The following is a 20,945-nucleotide window of genomic DNA, read 5'->3' on the forward strand; positions in this document are numbered from 1 at the left end:
TTGGAAGTAGAGCTTGGTCTTGTACTCAAGCCTTGCATTGAGGGAAAGAGATTTCCTATTCTATCTTAGAGCTCTCTTTGGAAGCAGAACTTAGCACTACACTCAAGCCTTGGTAGTAAGGGCAAGCTCATTTTATGGAATAGGAATATAGGTCTACTCTCTCATCAAAATCTCATTAGGGTGGACCCTTCTTAATACTCTTGATTAATCATCTTTAATGTAATGATACAAATTTAGGATACGAGGTTTATTTTCAAAACTCACACTTTCTAGTTCAATGTGCTCTAAATATATACAAGTCAATTACAATACCATGACTTCCCTATACGCCCTTCTTGGATGTACTTTAAATGTACTTTGTGTTGTGGATACAAATTCTAGTTCATTGTATTCTAAATTATTTTTTGTTAGGGAGATCTTTGGATGCATAGCTTGGCCTTGAGCTCAAGCCTAGGAGAGATCCAAGCATGAATTTTCCCACACTAATTTAGCCCTCTTAACCTCCCATACACACAGAGTCCACCCATGTATTTTCCCTCTAAGTCCTAAAAAATAGAGGTCTAATTCAAAGTATTGTTTATCTTTTCATCATCTAATTATATTGCTTTTCCTCTTTGAAGTTGAGCTTGACCACATGACCAAGCTCAATGTCAAAGGATGCTTGAGACCAAGTTGGGTTATATGTGTTTACTTGATATGTAAGCATTTTAGAATCTAAATTTCCTAGCTTAAACGTTTGAAATCACTACAATTTAACTTCATATAATTTAAATTCTTTTGCTTATATTTTTGAATGCCCTAGAAATTTGAAATTCAAAATTTCCTCCTTTGAGATGTAACTCTATTTAACCTTTTTTGTCATTTTCTCTAAGATTAGGAATTTTGTTTTCTTCTTGTATAGGTCCTGTCAAGGTTTGAAATTCAACTCAAAGACCAAGAAATCATGCAAATGAAAGCATGTTGAATCTTTGAATCTTGACAATGAATGTTTCTATTATACATAAACTAGAGATATATTGAGCTGATTATAGATGTGAAGAGTAGTAATAGAGTTGTGTTGACTTCAAGTCTATGTGTGTGCCCATGGGATAGGAGTCACCTTGTGAGTCACAAAGAGAGAGAGAGAGAGAGAGAGAGAGAGAGAGAGAGAGAGAGAGAGAGAGAGAGTTTGCCTAGAGAAGCTCGCTCAAAAGCTCGCTTCTCGCACGCACTCGAAAGTTGCACACGCAAAAATAAGCTCTCTATTTAAATGTACACATTATATACATTAGGATTTGGTTCTAGGGTTTACCTTCACGAGAGCTCTTTCCACTAAGCTCATGACACGTTCTTTTCCCTTTTACATGCACTTTGGCTTTGGTAGGCACATTCACAAAAATAAATAGAGATTAAGTTATTGCAGGTCCTCTAAGCGTAGCTTCGAGTGATAATACAATTGGCACTTAGAGCAAGCTCGACTTTCACTAGATGTTTACAATAAACAAATTGTAATGAGTTGGAAGTATTGCACGAGCACCTTATCGATATCATGCGATGCCTAAATTAGCACGCTGAGCTCTTTAAAATTTGATCACACGACGACCCAAAGAATGCGATTCTGGCACCCTTTTATCTTTTCCAATCGTTCTTGCGTTCGCTTCAAATGCTCAGCAACACTCTTATCTTGTGAGGGTTAATAATCATGATGATAGACATAGAGTGTGCACATTATTTTGCAACACGCACTTTGTAGAATATGCTTTTAGTGTGAAGGATCTTGTAAAATTCGCTCCAGTAGCAAGAAGACTAAATTAGCCTACCTACTATCATACATTTATTGTCAGCATTGTGTATGTTGATGTGTCTTTATATTCAGCCTACCTAGAAAGGATATAGATATCTGCATTTGATTTTCTTGGCCCAGATAGACTAATTTGAAATTGTAAATTTGTAAAGCCAAATGCCATTATAACAACCATACTAGCCAATGCTCCTTTTTCTAATAAGTCCCAATGATGTTGACGATAAGGTTCTCGGGTTGTTTGTGTGAGTATATATATTGGGGGGAATTCGAGGTCTTGAAAGAGCCCTACAAGGGGAGTTTGACCAAAACATTCATGCATGAGATGGGGGACACGATAGATTTTGTACGGATGAATTCCAGAACCTGACATCGATTGCATGCTCTTCAAGAGCTTTCTGAATTTCATTCAAATTTTTTGTCGATAAGATGCCCATATGAGAACATTAGAACTTACATGCGCACTATTTGAGAGCGCTCACTATAAGACCAAAGCTCCTTGAAAACCTTTTAACTCCAAGATAGAGCATGCTTGCAATCTCGATGTTCAAGACAACCGAGACAAAGCCCACGCAGTTTCGGGAACTTGTTTGGAAGAGGAAGCCCATCCACAAGACGGTACACTTCCCAAGTCTTTGTCGTGGAAGACGCCGACCATGTAAGCCAGCTGATTACTTGAACGGGAACTGTGAAGGGGTAGCGCAACTGTCCACCCAATGTGAGTAGGGCTCGGGAGTTTGGAAGGCAGGAGTATCTGGCACAAAAGCTCTCGTGTTTCCAATCAATTCCCCCGCGCGTGCATGCGCGGTGGCAAAAGCGATCGGTCAAATGTCCGGACCCGGATTCGAACCGGAGACCTCTAGTGTGTGAGACTAGCGTGATAACCGACTACACTTCCAATCAATTCCCCCGCGCGTGCATGCGCGGTGGCAAAAGCGATCGGTCAAATGTCCGGACCCGGATTCGAACCGGAGACCTCTAGTGTGTGAGACTAGCGTGATAACCGACTACACCATCCGGACGTGAGAGAAGAGCTCCGAACGTCTCGCGTGGCTGCGAGGCGCCAGAAGTGATGATCAGATGGGGGGGCGTTGCGAGAATCGAACTCGCGGCCTCTCGCACCCAAAGCGAGAATCATACCACTAGACCAAACGCCCTCAGATGCCAAGATGCCAAGCTTGCCATCTGCAGGCTCTGGTCACATGGGAACCAACAGCGCACAAACTCGGAAATATAGTGCACCTGCCCGCGTTCCCAAGTGCACGGAAGAGACCGTGGACTTTCAGAAATTCGGGCCTCTGAGCGAGCCCCAGATGGCAGAGACTCCAGAGGGAAACAAGCGATATGACATGAGCTCACACAAACCCAACGGGGTCCCTACGCACCCCGTCCGAGTGTAAATGTACACGTCCAACGATGTAATTTTTTATACGTATCCTACGACCGAGTTTAGTCGAGACTATATGGATGGCTCTCATCAGGAGTAGGAGTCGTCTATATCACAGGTGGATGGTAGCATTTTAATACACACCTGCCACTTACGATTCGCCTCAGAGCATAGAGCGTTTTGCAGTGGGAACCATGCATGCGCCGCATGGCAGCAATGTCATGACATTCGTAGTAGCAAGTTGCAGCAAGAAAATGTTGCAGCGTCCTCGAGACAAAATGGGCCGGATAAAAATGAGCAGTGCCTAGAGTCAGTGTAAAGGGATATATCAAAGAGAAATGGAGGGCTTATCAATTGCTTGTGATGAATTTCCCACCCAGCGTCACGCTTGGGACACCGAGACGAAGCTTCACGAGAAACCTCACAACGGCGCGGGGGCGGGGGGGGGAGAGGAGGTAGTTTCATTTCTAGAAGAGGATGGGGTGCCCCTCCCCGAATTGAACCACAAGTCGTTCAAGCGATGTACCCCCCTCACCGCTTCTATTCCTTAGCCCTTATGGTCTCCTCCTATGCGTGGGACCACCTATGGCAAGTAGTATCATTACAACTTCAGTTGCGTGCTACCATTCCTTAGCCCTTATGCTCTCCTCCTTCGCGTGGGACCACCTACGGCAAGTAGTATCATCACAACTTCACTCGAGGGCTACCATTGCATACCTCTTATAGAAGTACTGGTGAATTTCGACATAAGATGACATTTGACTATCTCAATAGGGTCTACACATTCCTTTTGCATTGGATTGAGTGTTGATTTATGGCTCCTAGGATTGGAATCGAGAGTTGACTTATGGGTCCTAGGATCTACACGAGCAAGAAGCGAAAAGGCTTCTAGAGACAAAATTCTTCGATAGGATAAAAGGAAAGCTCGAGGGAATTAGGAACCAAGAAAATGGGCATCCTCTCATTTCTCGTTATGGTTCTCAATGAACCCTCTGATTTGCATAGGTACACCACTACCTTTTTTCAAAAAAAATTTGAAACGATAAAGGCTAGCACTCCTTTGAATGCTCAACACAGAAGCAAGTCCAATTATCCCTCCCAAGGTGCATTAAAAGGAAAAGTGCAGCTGGAACAATCAAAGAGCTATCGGCCCAAAATCTATTGGAACCCGTAGAAAGCTCTTCAATCAAGTCCCATGGCTTGAGCACCCTCTTTGTAGTCAAATCTATTTTGGGTGGAGATGTTGTTGGCTAGATGATGTTGTTGACCATCTAGCGGGTGTACCACGTGATTGCTAATTCTCAATCATGTAACAACGTTTAAGATAGCCTATACGGCTGACCATTCTGAGACCCTAGAGTCACTTTCGCGACGACGACCAGACCCTCCCCCTGTCCAAAAACTTCATATGTATAGGATATGAAAGATTAAAAAATGGATAGTTTGGCACATGGGAGGCATTGAAGTTAGTCTTCCTCACCGACTCTAGTTGAGAAGATTTTGAAGATATTAACTCCCACACCGCATAGCAATTGGACTAGGTACAATGAGAATCTCAAAGGTAGCTTTACCAATTTAGTGGCCACCATAAAGGAGTTAATGGGCGCAATGGAAAAGCTGCTCAAAAATACAATGGCAAACACCTCTACCATTTCCAAAACGTATCATGAGATCAACCTATGATACCGTTAAGCTTAAACACACTGTGGAGAAAATGCCATCAAGCTAGACAACTAGAAATTCAGTAGATCTCACAACTACCAAATATCAAGTGTCTTTGTGCTTATTATGTATGAATGCATCCTATATACGAAACATGCTCCCTATAAGGAATGAAGGAAATAAAAAAAGGCTAGGCTTAACTTGATGGAGTCTAAGATGACCACTCAAGATATTGGCCCAAAGCCCGGATAGTTCAACTTGAAAAGTGAATGTCACATGTGTGGTGGAGAAGGACATGCTTTCCCCAAATAGTTCAATACACCTACAATCCATTGCATGTCAAAGACAAAGGCAACACTACAAAATATCTTCCCAATTTAGTCCTCTTAATGAAAATTACATTTCTAGAGAGGGCATCATATATTCTTCATGTGAAAAGATGCAACAAGGAGCAAAGTAGTAGGCAAGCATGAACCCTCCCCCAAGAGAAGGGATAGAGATTATCGATCCCAAGGGGAGACACACCCATTAAGAGGCTTACAAACATCTACCATAAGAATTGTTGAGACAATAAAGGAATGCTACCTAGTCCATTCGGTAGTAGCCGCGGATGCCTTCTTTCACACCCTTTCTAAGAACAAAGATTGTTGAAACACTGCTTGATAGCACACACTGAGAATTGGATTTAAGTATTAACCAAAAATAAGAAATCGATATGTAAAATGCATTCAGCTAAGACATCTAAGCATTAAAATTTGAGCGATGGTTCTTAGAGGCTCCCTAAAATTTTATTTATTTGAGAAATATATTATGTAATTTATAAAGACTTCTAATCTCAGGCTCTAGGCAGTATGAATAAAAGTGGCTACTACCATAATGGATGCATTGAATCTCGAAAGTTTATGCTTTGTTCTTGCTTCTTTCTTTAAGAAATTCATGTGCTCTAATAGCTTCCTCGAATTCTCCACTTAGAGTTTGACTTATTCAAACTCAAGTTGCTAGCTATATGCACATATAGCACCTTGTCTTTCCTCCCATTGATCATATGTATAGACAAAGCCTTTTGTGTGGGTTGCTGTTGTGCTACTACGTACACACCATGTAAAAAAAATCTAGAGTGTGGCTTTCTTTTAGATTTAGAGAGCCAATGCCACTTTAGGCATTAGTGTTAGTGTCCATGGTTCAAAATATTAGATTTTTTTGGACAGGTTTTTAGCCAATTTTTGATATTCTAGATATTATCTCTTGTAAAAATCCATAAAACTATAGACAACTTCTACATTAGGATGACATGTAAAAGAAAGCATGTAGCTTTTAGCCAATTTGAGAGGATATTATTTAAAAAAAGAGATCATTGATGAAATCGCGTGACGTGCGATCGCTGTTTTCAGGCAGTGAACAGCACTCCGAAGGGGGAGATAAAGAAGAAGCGATCTAGCAGAATTCTAGCTAAGTGTGTTGGTATTTTACCCCCCTTTCGGAGCCAATGGAAGCATCAGATTGGCGATCTGAGCAGCATAGAGTAAGGTATTATTTTATATACGTTTTTGTCTATTAGAGTTATATCTTCTCATAATGTTGAAAGAAACTGACACGCTTCATCTCTGTTACTATTCTTCTTTATTTTCTATTTCTTTTTGGGAGTATTCTTCTATGTCTTCAATTTCTTTGAATCCCTTCTCTTCCATCTACTCCTCTCCCTAAATCTACCTTCACCCTATTGTCTCTTATCTTCAAGAACTTGGCCTGAAACCTTCAACCTTTCTCTTATCTCTACCATCTCTGGAGTCTAAGCTCTTGAATCCCCATACATTCTTCTCTTTCCAAACCCTCGTGGTGACCTCGCTGCGACATTGGTGAACTCGACGTGAAGGTCGGTGTAAGAAAACTTCAAGATGGTGGATTCTTCAGGAGATACTCTACAACAATCGGTGTGCATACTACAAAAACTTAGCAACGACAAATCCAAATGTTACAACAACAACAACAAAGACAAGACGAAGAAAAGATTGATTCCACAACTATCAAGGCCCTAGAGGAAGTTGGACGGGAATTAAAACAATTTAATGGTCAAAATGTCTCTGTTTTTATTCGCTTGTATGTTGAAAAAATGATTTTCTTTGGTGTACCTCAACATGCATGGAGTCGCTATTTTGCCAGACTATCCAAGCACGGTCTTCAAGAGAGAATCTATGGTCTTTTTTAGCAAGATGCGGATTGGCCTGCATTCAAAAAATCCCTATGCAAAGAATTCTTCTTAGAAGACTCTGGCCTAATGACGAAGAAAAGTTTCACTAATTGGGTTGAGAAACCCAAAAGCTGCAACAGCTTCATACCATGAATTTGAAAGTAAATTTGGACAACTTGATGATGAAGACCAACAAAGTATGGAAGGTCAGAAGATTGAATTATTCCTTAAGGCTACAGATCCCATTCTGCAAGAGAATCTTCCTAATCGCCCAGAACATGCTTCCTTCAAATCAGGAGTCAAGACTGCATGGACAGATGTTATTGATGCAATTAATATGATTTCTCAAAGAGAGTGGATGCTTGGGCTCTACTTCAACTTTAACAACTCCATTGATGGAGCTTGTTCCACCTTCAAAATCCCCTATTCCTTTGACTAATGAACCAACTCTTTATTCTTTCGTTCCTTCTAAAAATGATGTCATGGATGAACTCATTAAAAGCATGCGTGACCTTCATCTCAATCTTATAAAAATTAGTTCCAAGGTGGAGAAGCTGGATGTCAAAGTTGAAGAACGAGGGTGTTCATCACTTCAAAGACCCATGAGAGAAGGCTTTAAGAGGCGTTGTATTTGGTGTGACAGCCAACAACATGATAAGAGGGTATGTTTTGCCTTCCATAAGGCTGAAGCACAAAAGCTCGTCTTTTGAAAAGACAGAAAAATTCATGCAGCTGAAACTGGTATTCCACTGGAGCCAAATTTTGGCAATGATGGAATGAAGAAAAGATTGGAAGATTTAGCTGTAAAGAATGCCTATGCAGCAATTGATGCAACTATCTATGGGTTGCAAATTGAGCCAATTAAATCAAGTTTGAAAGCACATTTCATCCAATGTATCATTATAAATCAGCCCATAAAATAGCCCTGAAATTTCTTCATTTTTAGCCAAAACATCAATTTGTTTAAGCTCTCATTTCACATGACATAAATGATTTCTTTCAACCCTATTCATGGCTGAAAATTGTTTATAACAGCCCACACTATTGGCCGTAAATACCTACAAGTCAGCTTTTGGCATAGCCTCCTTTACATGGGGAGGCAAATTTTTATGACATGAAGCATCGCCATAGCCTCCACTTACAGCAGTGCTACCCGAAAACCCTTAAATTCTTGGGCATTAGGAGGTATAGGATGATCTCTCATTCGATCTCTATTCCGGTGATGATTTACACATACAGTCAAAAATTGGACAGCTTTGTCATTATCCTTACTTCTTATCCGAGCATATGATGAACCATCATCAAGGGCCTTTGTCTCCAAACGAGACTCAAAAATAAAAGGTTGACCAAGAATGATAGGATAGTTGCGGGAATTCATCTTTTACATTACCAATAGTAACCCGTACATAAGGACATGCTGCATAGAGATCGCCAAAGGAGTTATTGGCCACTTTCATGTGCCATCCTGGGTCCACATCTATGGGCCATCCGCCATTCTCATAGAGACCTCTTGACATGACGTTGATCTGGAGCCATGGTCTATAAGGGCAATGCATGGAGTCTCTCTTTCTCCAATCTTGACAACGGTTTCAGTGGTCGCCCTTGCCCAATGGGTACGGGAGTAGTGACTACTAGGAATGAAATGAGCATCAATCTCTTCTTGCATGTTGTGAAGACGAGCTTCTTTCTTTTGCATGGGTTTCTCTTTAGATTGAGAAGACCCCACCATAACATTCTCTGTAATAGCTTCATCAATTTCTGCTTCATAGATGTCTTCATGTTTGGCTTCTATGGCTGCAATCAATTCTTTGATTGCCTCCAATCGAATCCCTTGAGTATTCAGCTTCTCTTCATCCTGCAAATACACATGAAGTGCTTGCAAAAAAGCATGCACAAATTCTTCAGTTTCTTCACCAACATATTGTCTTTTTTGTTTAATTACATCGGAAAATCCTCGTTTTACAATTCCAGAATTTCACCCAAGGTAAATTCAATTTTGCTTCCTAGAATCCTTTCTTCTAGGATCCGCTTGAGATTCGTCGCAGTCTCTATGTAAGACTGCAGCTTGTAGCCGAGATGTTTACCTTTTCTCTTTCCTTTCGTCTTCTTTGCTTGTGGGGCATTTTCCATATCATGCTCTGGCGGTGGTGGTGGATTTTTAGCATCCTTTTGTTGATCCGGTTTACTTCTTGTCACACGTTTGGTTGGCTCCGAAGAGGAGAGACCGGCAACATCTTCATCTCTTCTTCTCTTTTCTTCTATCATAGCTTCATGTTTATTAATTTCAGCCAACCAAGCGAAGCTGAAAATGAATCAACTGGCTCGGTCCATCCGGTTCTTCCTTGGATGCATTGAATCATCTTTGGTTGCCTTGTCTCGCTCCATGCGATCTAAGGCCTGTATCCACACTTTAGATTTTGCATCAACTTTACATGCTTTAACAATTTCATTAGTTGGCTCAATTTGCAGCCTATAGGTAGCTGCATCAATAGCTGCATAGGCTGTTCTTGTTGCCAAATCCTCCAGTCTTTTCTTCATGCCACCGTTACCAAAATTTGGCTCAAGAGGAAGCCCGGTTTCGGTTGCATGAATTTTATTATCCTTCCAAAAGACTAATTTTTGCGCTTCAACTTCACAGAATGCACAACACTCCCTCTTATCATGATGTAGGCTATCACACCAGATACAACATCTTTTGAAGCCTTCTTGTACGGGTCTTTGGGCAGTTGTCCATCCTCTTTCTTCCACTTTCACATCAAGCCTTTCCACCTTGGAATTAATCTCCGTTATATTAAGATGGAGATCCTGCAAGCTCTTAATCAGCTCGTCCATAACGTCCTTCTTTGGAGGTGGAACAACAGGATTTCTTGGTCACTCAACCATATAGACAAGAGGTCGAGATACAGGAATAGGCTCCTTCATGGATTTAGTTGGTGCAGAGGTAGACCCCCACCTTAGGCGCATTTGCTCTCTTCGAGCAATCATATTAACTGCTTCAGTGACATCACCCCAAGTAGTCTTCAATCCCATCTTAGAGTCAGGATCTTCAAGCCGATCAATTAGCTTCTCTTGAAGAAAATGATCCGCAGCCTTCAGAAACAATTCAATCTTCTGGCTTTCCATACCCTGCTAATCGTCAGGATCTAGTTGAGAAAATTTGCTTTCAAATTCGCTTTGAAGAGCAGTGGCGGTTAGTCCCTTATTGGGCCTTTCAACCCATTCAGTGAAGACTTTCTTCGTCATGAGGCTAGAATCTTCAAGAAAAATCTCTTCTCGAAGAGCCTGCTTGAATGCAGACCATCCCGCATCTTTTTGAAAAAGACCATGAATCCGGTCCTAGAGGCCATGCACGGCCAAACGGGCAAAATATCGGCTCCAAGCATGATGAGGAACTCCAAAGAAGACCATCTTGTCAGTATAGAGGTGGATAAGAGAGGACACATTTTGCCCATTAAATTGCTTGAGCTCCTACCCAACTACTTCCAAAGCCTTAATGGCAGCAGCATCATTCCGCTCTTCATCTTGTCTCCGCTGTTGTTGCAGTTGTAACTGCTGTTGAAATTGCAATTGTTGTTGTTGGCTCTCTTGCATCAGATGAACCAACTTCTGCAAGGTATCTCCTCCCGAACTTGATGATTCTCCCATTGTACTTTCTCTTCTGTGACTGACCTTCACGTCGGGTTCACCATTGTTATTGTGTTGGAGTTTTGAAGGTCTTCCACTAGGGTTTAGAGCAGAAGAGGAGTGTGGGATTCAAGGTTAAGAGAGGAAGAAAAGATTGGGGTTTGATAAGATTTGGGTTTTTGAGATGACTTAATTGAAGAAGAAGACCTCAAGCTTTTTCTTTTACTTAACATACATGAATGGAATGAAAGACTTTGTCTTGATTACATCAAATGCATATGCAGATAATAAGCCAATACATTTAGGGATTATCTCAGATTTAGTCCAAATGCATACTCCAAATGCAAGCTCAAACAATTTCTATTTCATGATCATTAATGGACAACAACTCCAAGATACAAGTATTTTGATGGTAGACTCTACTACATCCAAGACATAGATCAAAAACTCATGAAATGCATTGACAAAGCATAAAATTTACTTCGGCCCTATTTTTAAAATAGTAATTTTCAGCCCATAATCAAGCTCCAAAAGTGCACATAATCCCAAGAATAAGCTTTTCTAATCATTCACATATGAAGCCCGGATGATAAGAGGTCAATTCCTTCTCTTACAACCACATAGATCACTTGTTTTCTCTTCAAAATGGGCATGAACAGTGGGTTGCCCTGTTTATGACTGGTTTTTTCAGTCTAAAACAGCCCATACACCTTCAAAATCCTCCCCTTTGCTTGTCCCCAAAGTCACTCACGTACTTGGGTACAAGACGGGCTTCATTGGACCATGAATAAGGTAAAAGAATGAAAGAAGACGTACATAAGAGCAGGCTAAATACTTTTTCTCAGGTTTCCCCCTTTTATGGATTGTCATACCACTCATGGATGGGCAAGAAGAGATCTCACCTTCCTTGTTTGTATCTCCTTCTTTTGCTTCAGTTTGTCTTGAGTTTGCATGCTTTGGGAGTATGCACCATAACCTTCAGCTCACCCTCCATTTGCCACAGGTATGCAGGCCCGTTTTTTGTGCCGAAAAATGCAGGCTGCATTCTCTTCAGCTCCCACTCTTCAGTTTGACCATTTAGGTCACTTATAAGTCATATAAGTCCATTATTCCAGGTCCCATACAAACCTAGTGGACTTTTGGCACTTCTCTTGATTTCCAGTCAAATTTTCCTCTTGAACCAATGTGACTTAGCCTGCAGACTGTCAATTACCTCCAGTTGATCAAGTTGTGGGTTTCCATAGACTTAATTTTTGTCAATATACAAGGTACAACTGAAAATTGTATAACAGTTACAAAAGAACTTATGAAATTAAGTGATATCTAAGTTGAATGTTGGGTAACAATGACTGAATCATGTATGAAGGTTCCCCATGTGAATCCTAATGAAGTTCTTCTGCAAACATAAGAACTCTATAATTTATATCATGAACAAAAAACTCTTTGACAACGAGTATTCTATCTCATATGGATACCACATTTTGCTCATGTATCCGAAAATCTTTATCAATTATTAAGAAAAGGCCAAAGATTCTCTTGGGATAATGAGCATACTTTCACTATGCGTAAATTAAAGAAGCTGTTAATTTTAGCCCCCACTCTCAGAAGGGCTGATTATTAAAATGGTCAACCCATCATCCTTACTGTGGATACAAGTCCCATTGGGATAGGATGGGCTTGTGGGCTATTGGCCAAGAGGATCTTGAAGGTAACAGTTATGCAATTTGTTTTGGAGCAAAAGTTATCAATGAACGTCAAAGAAGGTATGCACAAGTAAAAAGGGAATTGTGGGGAGTTGTAACAACATTAAAGTGTAATTGTGAATACTTTATAGGTGTTTTTGTAGTGCGTGGTAGAAACTGATTGTCTTCCACTCTTGGACATGATTGCCAACTGCTCTACACCCGACATTGCTATGCTAAGATGGATTGCATATATTAAATCTATCAACCTCGAATTAAAGCATATTGCAGGAAAGGAAAATCCAGTTGCTGACATGTTATCATGCACAAGATATGACAATGAAGAAGAGCTTATGGAAGAAGATGAAGCTGAAGAATCTATACTTGTTGAATTTCATTCCATAGTTGCTGAAAATACATTTTGAGTTACTACATATACTAGTCCAAAGCTGAAAACAACAGGGTGGTCAACTAGAAGCCAGCATGCTCATTGCATTGCTCAAGTTCTAGTTCATTTCCTTGAAGAAGATTATGAAGAAGATTGGCTGAAGATCAGCCAATTTTTGAGCACAATGAAGAAGAAGGAGAATTGGACTGACGAGGAGTTCAAGCATATCAAGAGGAAATCTTATGGCTTTTTTCTTAAAGAAGGACATCTATGGAAGCACGCAAAGAAGAAGAAAGGAGCGCTTGTCTGAGTTTTAGGTAACAAAAGATTGCAACAACAGGTAATGAAGGAATTTCATGAAAGCCTGTGGGCGGGCATAGAGGCATATGGGGAACCTTTAGTAAAAGCAAAGAAAAATATTGGTGGCAAAACATGTATCGGGACATAGCACATTTTGTTGAAACCTGTTATGCGTGTTAGATGTATTTTATGGTCAAGCATCGAGATGGGTTACAATGGACTTATCCCTTGTCTATATATTATAGATGGGTTATTGATCTTGTAACCATGTCTTACAGGAATATGGAATATGTAGTATTTAGTGCTTGCAATAGAGAATCTAACCAATCAAGTTGAAGGCAAAGCCTTAACAACCAAGACCACTCAAGTTGTTTGTCATTTTTTTCTTAAAGATGTGTTTTGCAGATATGGTTGTGTGGGTAAAGTAATTGCAGATAGAGGAGAATTGGATGCTGATGACGCACACAACTTCTTTGCTCAATTGGGTATCAAGTTGGCTTTGACATTAGCCTACAATCCTGAAGGCAATGGAAAGAGTGAGAGAGGTCATCAACCTATTCTCAAAGCTCTAGCAAAGTCTTGTAGAGGAAAGATCAAAGAATGGCCTAAAATGCTACCTTTTGAATTATGGGCTGACCAGACTATTCACAGTTCAGTGACTGGCTATATGCTAGCTAGTACTTATGCATGGATAATAACCAATTATGCCAATTGAAGAATCTATTCTCACATGGAGTTTTCTACCTTGGGAGGAAGGCATCAGTAGAGAAGAATTGCTGACTTTGCGCATATGGTAGCTAGAAAGAAGGCTTGAAGATGTTCAAGCAGCTATTGAGAATCTAAAGACAACAAGACTAAAGAACAAAAGAAGATTTGATAAGCGACATCGACTTCAGACAAGAGCAATTCAAGAAAATGACTGGATGCTTGTCTATAACAACAGCCTAGACAATCAATACAGTGCTTCTAAGAAGATGATAAAGTGCTCGTTTGGCCCGTATGTGGTAAAGGTGATTCATGACAATGTCACATATTCATTGGCTGAATTGGATGGGACCAGCATAAAGATACCCATAGCTGGAAAAAGAATCAAGCTTTTCAAATGAAGAGAAAGTTCAACATATGATTTAGAAGACTTGAATATAATTCAAGAGCATGAAGACATAGAGGAAGAAGAAGAGGCAGAAGATGAAGACATTGACATGGCAGAAGATACTTCTTCTGACACTGCAAATCCATAAGACTTTGGCACATGCTAGAGAATGTGTAGGTTAGGAGGGGGTGGATGTCATGCCCATATGCGCACATCGTGTAAAAAAATCTAGAGTGTGGCTTTTTTTTAGATTTAGAGAGCCAATGCCACTTTAGGCATTAGTGTTAGTGTCCATGGTTCAAAATATTAGATTTTTTTTTGACAAGTTTTTAGCCAATTTTCGATATTCTAGATATTATCTCTTGTAAAAATTCATAAAACTATAGACAACTTCTACATTATGATGACATGTAAAAGAAAGCATGTAGCTTTTAGCCAATTCAAGAGGATTTTATGTAAAAAGAGAGATTGACAAAATCATGTGATGGGCGATCACTATTTTCAAGTAGTGAATAGTACTCCGAAGGGGGAGATGAAGAAGGAGTGATCTAGCAGAATTCTAGCCAGGTATGCTAGTTTTTTACCCCCAATGGAAGCATCAGATTGGCGATCTGAGTAGCATAGAGGAATGTATTATTTTATACATGTTTTTGTCTATTAGAGTTATATCTTCTCATAATGCTGAAAGAAACTGACAGGCTTCATCTCTGTTAGTATTCTTCTTCATTTTCTATTTCTTTTTGGGAGTATTCTTCTACATCTTCAATTTCTTCGAACCCCTTCTCTTTCGTCTACTCCTCTCCCTTAATCTACCTTCACCCTTCTGTCTCTTATCTTCAAGAACTTGACCTGAAACCTTCAACCCTTCTCTTATCTCTACCATCTTTGGAGTCTAAGCTCATGAACCCCCATACATTCTTCCCTTACCAAACCCCTGTGGTGGTGACCTTCAACCCTATGTAATGGGTCATCGCTTTGCTACATATTGTGACTCTTTTTCCTAAGATTATTTATGGGTCTAAAGATGGGATAGTAACACATGGACCAACCATAGCAAGTAAGGAATGTTGATTTTAGTAAGGATATCCAGATTTAAGGTCAATTTTACTCCATAGTTATAGTTGCCATTCTGCGACGGCTAATAGAGGTTCCAATTGGCTGGTGGAAAATAGGTAGCCGGTTATCCTTTGGTCAACAGAAACGCTTGATCAATAAGAAATCCCTTAGGATATCTTCTATATTTAGTAAAATTGACCTTAAATCTGGATATCATCAGGTGAGGTTAGATAGATCCGACATATTTAAGACTGCATTCAGGACACAGTTTGGCCATTACGAATTCTTAGTTATGCCATTCGGATTAACTAATGCACCTGCTACTTTCAGTAGAATGATGAACCGTATTTTTCTAAAATATCAGTATTGTGTGATTGTTTTCTTTGATGATATTTTAGTATTCAGTCAAAGTGAAAAAGAGCATTATGAGCATTTATCATTAGTTTTTCAATTACTGAAAGAAAATCAATTGTTTGCAAATCCTGACAAGAGTGAATTCTTTAAGACAGAAATAGAATATCTAGGTCATATTGTATCAAAAGAAGGAATAAAAGTTGATCCTAAGAAAATTGACGCAATATTGCATTGGCCTATTCCTAAAAATGTACATGAATTACGCTCATTCCTTGGTCTTGCTAGTTTCTATAGGAAGTTTGTACGTAATTTCTCATTACTTGCTTTACCACTGACCAAACTTCTTAAGAAAGGCATTGTTTATCAATGGACTGAAAACCAGCAGAAATACTTTGATTTACTTAAACGTGCATTGACCAATGCCCCTGTCCTACAATTGCCTGACTTTAACAGACCATTCTTTTTAGTTGTGACTGATGCTAGCGGATCAGGAATAGGAGCCGTGCTAATGCAAGATAACCATCCAATAGCATATTCTAGTTCTAAGCTGAAACCCTCTGAGCTCAAATATTCCACTTATGACAAGGAACTTTTAGCAGTTGTTCAAGCATTGAAACAATGGAAGCATTATTTAATGGGTTCAGAATTCATGATAAAGACCGACCAGCAAAGCATTAGACATCTACTTAGCCAACCCCAAATTTCTGACCGCCATATCAAATGGGCTTCATTCATTCAAAGTTTCCATCCTATCATTCAATACCAACCTGGAAAAGAAAATGTAGTTGCCGATGCATTAAGTAGAAGACCTGCAATTCATAACATTTCTATCATATCTTTTGATTCTTTGATTGCTATGAAAGACACATATCACCAGGATATTACTTTTCATTCTGATTGGCAAAAATTAGTTCAAAATAATTTCATTCCTGTTGATTCATTATCATATAATGATGGATTCATGTTCTTTGAAAAGAGACTGTGTGTTACTATTCCATTCCGATCATTTGTTTTGAATGAAATTCATTGTCCCCCATATCAAGGTCATAGAGGTATCATCTCTACATTACGCATGTTAACTGAAGATTTTTATTGGCCGCATATGGATGCAGATGTGTCTAATTTTGTTTCTGAATGTTTGATTTGTCAAAGAATAAAAAGACATCATGGTAAACAGTATGGATTATTAATGCCTTTATCTATTCCATCTAAACCTTGGGAACATATATCTATGGATTTCATTACTGGCTTACCAAATACTAAATCTAACCATGACATGATTTGGACAATTGTAGATAGATTTAGTAAGCAAGCATATTTCATTGCATGTAAGAAAACTTTAACAGCATCACAAGCAGCACAGTTATTTTTGAAAACTATTTTTACTAACCATGGATTGCCGAAAGTGATTATTTCAGATAGAGATTCTAGATTTTGTAATAATTTCTGGATTACACTGTTTGCAAATCTAGGCACAAAGATTGATTTCTCATCTGCATTTCATCCAGAAACAAATGGACAAACAGAAGCCACAAATAGCACTATTTTAGATCTTTTACGTGCATACACTATCTCTAAACCTCAAACATGGGATACTCATTTACATTTATTACAGTTTGCATACAATAATACACCGCACACATCTACAAAGAAAGCACCTTTTGAAGTTATTTATGGACATAGATTATCTACACCTGTTGCATCTTTGTCTAATAAAATACAAAGTGCCGATGATATTGCTGTTATGCATAACACTATTTTTGATGAAGTAAAGGATATGATTGCTAAAGCCAAACAATCATATACCAAACAAGCCAACAAGAAAAGACAAGCCATGAATTTCAAAGTTGATGATTATGTTTGGCTTAGAATAGAAAAGCGTAGACTGCAAAGTGTAGATAGACATCCAGTTGTCAAATTAGCCCCTAGATTCTACGGACCATTTAGAATCATTCATAAGATTAATGACAATGCATTCAAGTTAGAATTGCCATCACATTGGAAAATTCATAATACCTTTCATATTAGTTTATTGAGACCATTTAGAGGACAATTACCTATCCACCCTGTCTATGAAAATCCACCTTTACTAGAAGAAGAGACTGAAATCCTTGAACCAGAAGCCATCATAGACACTGATTACATGACCACTAGAACTGGCCGAAGGTACTCTAGATATCTCGTGAAATTTAAGAACCATCCTGTAGAAGAAGCACAATGGATGCACGCTAGAGACCTAAATGCTTTCCCCACTCTGTTAGCTCCACATTGAGCTAATAGCAATTGAGGTCAATTGCTATCCCACCCCGGGGGTATGATGCCAGGAGGCATATTCCACGGTGGATTCCGTGAGGTTTTACGGTGGATTCCGTAAACTTAGATGACCGGGGCTCATACGCAAAGAGGATTCTTTGTGCGAGAAGTTGATGGGGACGCCTGTCCTTTTCGGGCGTTTCATTAATTTAGTGTGTACATGGGTGATTCCATAGCGGGTGATTCCGCAAAATGCATATTAAATTAATAAACGTTTATGAGTTTAGAGTGCGCACTCGTAATAAATTAAGGTTAGGATTTATTTCTAACCAGTTGATTTATTTATGTAGCTGAAGACTGCTAGGTATTCACTTTTGTCGGTTTAATTGTGTTATTTTACTAACGATTGTGAATGCTTCAGTTGATGTGTAGAGATAGCAGCAGTGGCGGAGGAAAGCATTGGAGTCTAGCGGGTTTCCGACCTTTGGATATATTTTGATAGGCGCCACGCCTATATTTTGATTATGTCTATAGAGACATCGACTATTTATTATTATTTTGTATGCGCTTATGCGCCTGGATATGTTATTTTTTATTTGGACATTGAGATTGGGCGTGCCAGACTCTTTGGGCACCGTCCATTAGCTTTATTTTCCTATTTTTGGTAGAAAGCAAACTCAAAAGCTAAAAGCTTGTCATATTTTTGTAATTGGGCTATTTTTGAGCAAAAAGATTGGAAATATATATTAAATACATGCTTTGTGAAGCGCTCACACAAGGCATGGGGGAGATTCAACCCAATTTGTCTCTTGTCTCATGTCGTGCTTGCTTTCACATTGGTTTTTGTGCTAAAAAGTAGAGTGCTTTGTTCTTGGGGACCTTTGGGAATTCACTACGTGAGCTACCTGCGTCCGATCTGCGCACCAGTGGTATCAGAGCGGAGCAGAGATCAAGGGCTTCCAATCGCTACCAATCTCGGGCGAAGGCGGAGCTCCAGGAACAAACGGCCTCTACAGTCAATCTCGTCGCGAACCGTCGATACAGGCAGACTTCTGGCGATCAAGAACCCCTATTTCCACTGTCAGATCGCGAAGGACCACTCTCTGTCGGCGGAGGACCACTCCCTCAACTCCATGAACAAGTCGTGATAAACAGTGAGAAATTTCTTATCTTCTTCATTAACAAAGCTTAAGTACAAAGCTTAAGAACTTAAGAGAAGCTTGATTAGCAACAAATCGTCAAGTCGTGATCAAGAGGAGGACCCCCAAAATTTTCGGCGGAATCAAAAACGGCCCCCCCCCCACGATTGAAAAACGGCGGCCTATTTCTCCATTACTTAAGCTTATTGAGCTTAAGCTTAACTAATTAAGCTTAAGTTACCTCTATACTCTGCAAGTCAGTGAAGGCAGATAAGTCTGCAAACTCTCGGTCACGCACTCCAGAAGACAAGTTTCGCAAGTCGACACTAATCAAGTACTGCAAGTCCTGCAAGTCAGCTAAGTTCAGCAAGTTCACAACCCTGCAAGTCTGTTAAGTCTGCAACTCTGCAAGTCAGACTAAATCAGAACTGACTAACGCTTGAAACTCCTAGAAGACTTGTTCGTATGCAAAAACTCTGAACTGGAAAGTTGTTCGCAGCAAGCTGTTTTACCTATCTGCAAGTTCGTTGAAGTACTTTCAGCAAACGGAGACAGAAATATTTCAGAATTTCTGAAAATTGAAGAAGAAAATACCCAAAAATACATAGCCTTGTAACCCCAAATTTGAGCTACGCTCATCCCGCTAACTGATTTTGAGTGAGAAAGGTTTGTTGAGTTTTACAGGATGACTACCCCACTTATGGATGATCCTATGGCTGAAGACGATCTACCCGAGCCTACCATGGAACAAAAGCTGGATCTTATCATGTTACAATTGGACGAAGAGCGAAGAGCTAGGCAAGCCTTGCAAGCGCAATTGACAAAGCTACAAGGAGCGTCCACTGATAAAGAAGAACCTCAAGCTGAAGATTTGATACGCCGTACCATCGACGCCACTCTTGAAGCACAAACCATTCGCAAGGAATCCAAGATAAGTAAACGAAGTTTCAAGTTTCGCACTTTCAATGGCATAAGGGAAGGAAAGACTGTTTTATCATTCATTAGCCAGTTTGATGACTATTTCCATGAGGAAACTTATCCTGAGAAAGATAAAATCAAGTGTGTTACTAATCATCTGATAGATAGAGCATCACTTTGGTGGACTGTCGTCCGCAAGAGCATAGAATGTCCTGCTACATGGGAAGATTTCAAGAAGAAGTTCATGCAAAATTTCCTTCCACCGCAATTTCATGAGAAGGCAATCAAGCAATGGGATTTACTCCAACAACGCGACCGTGAGCCTATTCCACAGTATACAGAGCGTTTTTGGAATGCACTTTTACAGCTACGCATGCTTGAAGACGTACCAGAGACGACCCATAAGCGGAAGTACATGTCTGGACTTCTTGGACATTACTACGCTGAGGTGAATATGTTCAAGCCTGCTACTCTTGAAGATGCCATCTCCTTAGCTCACGACACTGAAGATAAGTTACGTGGAAGAGATCGACGACCACAGCCATTCCAAGCAAACGGTAATTATGGATCTAAACAATTCAATTCAAATTTCAGAAGGTTTAATCCAGGTCGTTTCTCATCACCACCTTTCCGTAAGAATTGGCCTAAACCACCCGCATTACCAACCACTGTCAATCCAAATCCTAAGCCTATCCAACAAGCAAATCCAAATATACCCAGACTCCCAGCCATTGCAAATAATGTGACCAAAGCCAAGCCTATCGTATGTTACAAGTGTCACCAGCCAGGCCATCTCACAGCAAATTGTCATTCAAAGAAGCCATCAGCACATATCAACTACCTTGGAGCTATGGACGAGGACGAGCATGAGGATATGCTGGACTTCACTGAAGAAGAAGATGATCCTACTACTACTTCCGACACTTTACCAGGTATGCCTACTTTACATTCATTGTTGACTATGAAATGTATGGTGCATGGAAAAGAAAGAACTATATTGCATGATGACGGTAGTACGCATGATTTTATTTCAGCAAAATTGGTAAAGGAATTGAAATTGCATACAGTACCTACGCACTATCGCATAAAAGCTGCATTTTTAGGCACTAGGTACAATGGCA

The 20,945-nt window shown here is 39.9% G+C and overlaps 2 non-coding genes across 2 annotated transcripts; both read right to left on the reverse strand.

Moving 5' to 3' along the window:
- Positions 1 to 2,728: 2,728 nt before the first annotated feature.
- TRNAV-CAC (transfer RNA valine (anticodon CAC)) lies at positions 2,729 to 2,802 on the reverse strand. The gene has a single exon. It is a non-coding gene; the product is annotated as a tRNA-Val (tRNA).
- Positions 2,803 to 2,865: 63 nt separating this feature from the next.
- TRNAP-UGG (transfer RNA proline (anticodon UGG)) lies at positions 2,866 to 2,937 on the reverse strand. The gene has a single exon. It is a non-coding gene; the product is annotated as a tRNA-Pro (tRNA).
- Between the last annotated feature and the right edge of the window lie 18,008 nt (positions 2,938 to 20,945).

Source organism: Lygodium microphyllum, chromosome 1, assembly GCF_053477565.2.
Source record: "Lygodium microphyllum isolate KBCC chromosome 1, Lygodium_microphyllum_v1.1.10, whole genome shotgun sequence".
Lineage (NCBI taxonomy): Eukaryota > Viridiplantae > Streptophyta > Polypodiopsida > Schizaeales > Lygodiaceae > Lygodium > Lygodium microphyllum.